Here is a 6137-nt window from a genome sequence, read left to right as displayed (position 1 = left end):
CCACTATTATTGTGTTACTGTTGATTTCCTCTTTTAGAGCTGTTAGCAGTTGCCTTATGTATTGAGGTGCTCCTATGTTGGACGCATATATAATTGTTATATCTTCTTCTTGGATTGATCCCTTGACTATTATGTAGTGTTCTTCCTTGTCTCTTGTAACATTCTTTATTTTAAAGTCTATTTTATCTGATATGAGTATTGCTATTCCGGCTTTCTTTTGGTTTCCATTTGCTTGGAATATCTTTCTCCATCCCCTCACTTTCAGTCTGTATGTGTCCCTAGGTCTGAAGTGGGTCTCTTGTAGACAGCATATGGATGCGTCTTGTTTTTGTATCCATTCAGCAAACCTGTGTCTTTTGGTTGGAGCATTTAATCCATTCACGTTTAAGGTAATTATCGATATGTATGTTCCTATGACCATTTTCTTAATTGTTTGTACAGTAATCTTGGTTGTAGGTTCTTCCCTTTCCTCACTTTAAGTATATTATGCCACTCCCTCCTGGCTTGTAGAGTTTCTGCTGAGAAATCAGCTGTTAACCTTGTGGGAGTTCCCTTGTATGTTATTTGTCATTTATCCCTTGCTGCTTTCAATAATTTTTCTTTGTCTTTAATTTTTGCCAATTTGATTACTATGTGTCTCGACGTGTTTCTCCTTGTGTTTATCCTGTCTGGGACTCGCTGTGCTTCCTGGACTTGGGTGGCTATTTCCTTTCCCATGTTAGGGAAGTTTTCGACTATAATCTCCTCAAATATTTTCTTGGGTCCTTTGTCTCTCTCTTTTCCTTCTGGGACCCCTATAATGCGAATGTTGTTGCATTTAATGTTGTCTCAGTGGTCTGTTAGGCTGTCTTCATTCCTTTTCATTCTTTTTTCCTTATTCTATTCTGCAGCAGTGAATTCCACCATTTGTATTGTTCATCTCTGTTTGCTTGTTCTTTAATTCTTCTAGGTCATTGTTAAACATTTCTTGCATCTTCTCGATCTTTGCCTCCATTCTTTTTCCAAGGTCCTGGATCATCTTCACTATCATTATTCCGAATTCTTTTTCTGGAAGGTTGCCTAACTCCACTTCATTTAGTTGTTTTTCTGGGGTTTTATCTTGTTCCTTCATCTGGTACATAGCCCTCTGCCTTTTCATCTTTTCTATCTTTCTGTGAATGTGGTTTTTGTTCCACAGGCTGCAGGATTGTAGTTCTTCTTGCTTCTGCTGTCTGCCCTCTCAACACTGTATTTTTAGATCTTTCTACGTTATTCTGGCTGGTCTTTTTTAGCTTCCAGTCCCTGTCAAAATTCCTCAAGCTGTGGTTGTACTACTCCAATCTCTGCCTTTCTGGTCACATGGCCTCCTCCCTGTGTCTTATCTTCTGTCTGTCTTCTCCTTTGTGTATCTCTTATCTAATATAAATATATTGTATTTATCTTTCCAGAAATATTAGGTAGCCTCATGCTCTTTCACTGTCTTTCAACATCAAGGTGTTCCCTGAGATAACAGAAACAATTTGGCTTCCCCTCAAATGGTGTCCTCACAGAAGCTCACTGCCAGCAACACTGAACATCTTCCTTTGTATTTTCGAAGTGGTGCCATCTCTGGGTCTGGCCATGCCCATCAACCCATGCTGTTTGTCCAAGGTCAAACACCCAGAACATTACAGCTATAGTTTATGGCTGTGCTCAAGAGTGTTTGCACAGTCCAGAACATAACTTATGTATTTTTGTTCTAGCCTTGATAACTTTCTGATAGGTAGCTGTGGCTAAGGGTGTTGGCAGAGCAGAGTATAAATTTGTTGTGCTAGCAAGCATCCCATACAGGAAAAAAAATGTACACTGAGCCCCCAAGTCTCCACTGACAGATGGTTTTACTTCTTTGCGGGTTTTCAGATTAAACCCATGCATCCGACATCCCTCCTCACAGAAGTTTGAAATGCACAATGCCATGTGAATATGTAGATGACTTAAATGATCTCCATCAGGTGAGTATTATTTAGTTAATTCAAATCCATTATATTATTACACAGATTAAAGACCTTTTGGTCCAATGTGCTAGAAAAGCAATAAATCTGAATTAAATCTACCATTTTAGTCACTCAGGATTAGACCTTTTGGTGATGTGATCCATTAACGTGCTTTAAATCTATTGATTCATCCTAGAAAGACACAATTTAAGCTCAGAAGTCACAAAATGAACTTTCCATTAAGTTTGGGAGACTCTGGTCACAGCTCATTTGACTTTTATGAAGTAGAAAATGTGATGTAGACCACAATGGCATTCTATTAGGGGAAATCATGCATTTAACCATGTAGCAAAATACTGTAGTCAATTATGTGAACACACACCTATTTTACACATGGCTGGTTCTCTGACTTTAAATTATTAAGGATGTACATTTAGCTTGTTTTAAGGACTATTTACTCTCAAGGAAGAGATCCATGATAAAACTTTGTTCAAAACAGTAAATGAATATTTTTTTCAGTTATATTAAATTTTTTCAATAAGAAACTGGAATTGAGCACAGAAACTTTTGTTGTATTTACTTCTTTGACTCAGAAGAGAAAACACGTGATCTATTTGCTTTTTATAAGTGAAAAAATAAATTCTATCAAGGTGAGAAGAAAAAACTCAATCAGAAGCAGATTTTGATATTCATCTGCCAGCCTGGAAAACATAATGATAGTGTAAAAAAAAAAAAAGTGACAGTGGAGAGGGGGGATAAAAACCTATTTAGACAAGGTTTAGTTTCCCTTTTTTAGAGTTCATCTTGATGGTGTACTCTATAAACATCATTTTCTCTCAATATAATTTTATTTATATTAGTATTATACTTAAGCCAGACTATATTAATACCAGACTCATTATTATTCTATATTTCAGCAAGGGTATACTTTAGTTCCAAATATAATTCAACTCAGTTCTTCCTTGAATCCATCATCACCAATTTTTAACTATTATACTTTTCTCCCAAGTTCATAATCATAAAACTCTTACTATTCAAAAGCCTACAATGTTAGAAATGATCTAATCCAAATCCCCCATTTTCTGAAGATAAATCCCACAGGGGTTAACGGACATGCTCAAGGTCACACAGTTCCACAGAGTCAACCCACTACAAAAGCATTTCTCTTAAAGCATTACTCTTAAAAAGAGGCTCCCTCTTTATTTTTTCAAACAAGATCTCTCCTGGGCTTCATTCATAAAGGCATAGACAAAACTTTTAATATCCTGAACAGGTTTGGAGATTGTTCCTAGCTACAAATTCTTCCCTTGAATCTATCTTGTCATCAAGTCTCGATAATTCTTCTTCTTATCTACTCAAATTAGTTTCTTCCCCCTTCTGTAGAGTTCACATCCTTGTCTTGGTTCTCCCCCTGAACATCTGTCTGAAGCCCCTGGAAATCAGTGCTGTAGTTTCTTGTCCCACACATCATCCAGCATCAAGCAAACAGGTTGATGCTGCTTCTCTACTTCTCCAGTTTCTGGTGTTTATCTCTGCAGGACATAGAGAGGCCAGGTCAAGTTCAAGAAATCACAGAGAAGTTAATTGATAGGAACTGGTAATGAACTGTGCTCAGGTCTGGCAGGGATGTAGGGTAAACAGTGCTGGCTCGCAGATCTCCAGCATGGGTGAGTGGAATGCATGTGTGATTTGCCAAGATGGAGGAGTCAGGACAGACTGGGGTAGAGCTGGCTGAAGGGGAGAGTTTTGATTTCAGTTCCAGACATAATGAATGAAAGGCATCCATGGGCAATTCAGGGTCAGGGGGCAACTGGAGATATGTATGAAGAAATATGAGTCTCAAGTTCAGAAGAAACATTTGGTGCTAGAAATATTGATAATATTTGGGGGGGGCATAAAGATATACTTGGAGCTTAAAAAACAAAGATTGAAGGAGGTCACCCAGAGAGACAGTGTGGAGTCAGAAGAAATGAGACCATGGATAGTGTTCACGTCTTTAAACATGTATGCATTTAATCAACACTATTTCAGAAGCTCCCAATATAAAGTTCTATATTTGTGCTTCAATCATTGACCAGGCGTATGTTTTTAACAAATGGATTTAACTTATACCTGGGTAGAGTAAATATAATTTTTTCTTCTCTTTTACTCTACTCCAAAACACACAGTGCCAAAGAAAGCACAAGGTAGATGCTAAAAAAATGCTGTTGGATGGTATTAAACATCATTTCAGCTTTTGGAATCCAGTGTAGGCAGTAAAGAGAGATGACCTCAATGCAGAAAATGCAATAAAAGACACGACGGGGTAGGAAATCAATGTCTCCGTTTGTAAAGAGAGAGAAAAAAAAGGATGAACCACACATTATTAGCATGATATATAAGCTCTGCACAGCCCCCTTTATATCACTTGCATTAAGGATAAATTGCCTGAATAAATTCTATTATTCTCAGAAATAGCACAAATAACAAACTGACAGCATCAGGAAAAAAAAATGAAAATAATAACGTTGATATTGCTAGAATTGTATGTTATTTCTCCATTTCCAGTTTCATGGATCTAGTTGGGCAATAATTCAAATTTGGAGGTGGGTTCAGTTTTTAAAGTCACATTCATGTACCCAAATTGAAATCTTCCAGAATGAGAAACTAATTATTTGTTATTAATAAAAGCCTGGACTTATTGTCTACTGTGTTCCGTGTAACATGCTAAATGCTTTGCATAAATTATTTGAATCACCTACCCCCCAAAAAATGGAAAGATGGTATTCTTATGACTATTTTATAGACTATGAAACTGAGGCTACATTAGGTCACTTAAACTAACACAGCTAGTAACCTGGAAGAGGTAAAATTGTAACACATAATTTCCTCTAATGACTGGCAATGAAGTGTGAGCTTTGGAATCCTGGGCTTAAATTCCCGATGGCTTTGTTAACTTAAATGGCTTAATCAAGGCTTTTGAGCCTTGGTTTCCTTATCTGAAGAAGGGGACAGTGATGCCTACTTCAGAGAGCTGTTTGAAGCATTAAGTGAGAACTTATGCAAAGCTCTTAATTCAGTGCCAGCTAAGTGCTCAATAAATGGTAGCTGACAAGAATAGGAGATAGAGGTCACAACTTTGGAGGTAACTTTGTTTAGGCAAAAACAAAGGAAGAGGAGGCATTGAAAAAGGCCAAAACAACAATAACAAAACAAAAAACCACAAAACCCACAAAACTAGGCAAAGAGGTGGGAAATCCACCAGGAGAATCGGTGGAGGACAGAGCTTCAAGAAGGAAGGAAGGATATGCAATGTTAAACCTCATCAGGAGGATAAAAAAGTAAAAGACCCAAACTGCCCAAAGGAATGGGCAGTTTTCATGTAAGAGTCAAGGTCCATCTCAGATGGTGGTTGGTTAAGGGCTAAATACAATTTTAAATGTTTAACACTTACTATGTGCCCAAGTCACCACTAAATGCTTCACCTGCATTTTTGTGTTTATTTTTCATTTCTTGAAGTAGCCCCTATTACAACTTGCTTTGCAAATGATGAGATCGAGGCTCTCTGGGTGAAGAGACTTGTTCTAGGTCACCCAGCCAGTCAATGGTGATGTCCATGTGCCCTCCTAATCTTAGGTACCCCCTCTTCCTAAAGCTTATTTCCTATTATCCTTCACAACGAAACATTTTTTTTAAACATCTTTATTGGAGTATAATTGCTTCACAATGGTGTGTTAGTTTCTGCTTTAAAACAAAGTGAATCAGCTATACATATACATATATCCCCATATCTCCTCCCTCTTGCGTCTCCCTCCCACCCTCCCTATCCCATCCCCCTAGGTGGTCACGAAGCACCGAGCTGATCTCCCTGTGCTATGCGGCTGCTTCCCACTAGCTACCTATTTTATATTTGGTAGTTTATGTTAAGTCCATGCCACTCTCTCACTTCGTCCCAGCTTACCCATCCCCGTCCCTGTGTCCTCAAGTCCATTCTCTACGTCTGCATCTTTATTCCTGTCCTGCAACTAGGTTCTTCAGAACCATTTTTTTTTTTTTAGATTCCATATATATGTGTTAGCATATGGTATTTATTTTTCTCTTTCTGACTTACTTCACTCCGTATGACAGTCTCTAGATCCATCCACCTCACTACAAATAACTCAATTTCATTTCTTTTTATGGTTGAGTAATATTCCATCATATATA

This window comes from Physeter macrocephalus, chromosome 14, assembly GCF_002837175.3.
Source record: "Physeter macrocephalus isolate SW-GA chromosome 14, ASM283717v5, whole genome shotgun sequence".
Lineage (NCBI taxonomy): Eukaryota > Metazoa > Chordata > Mammalia > Artiodactyla > Physeteridae > Physeter > Physeter macrocephalus.
The sequence above is the reverse complement of the archived record's forward strand: the minus strand, read 5'-3'. Positions refer to the sequence as shown.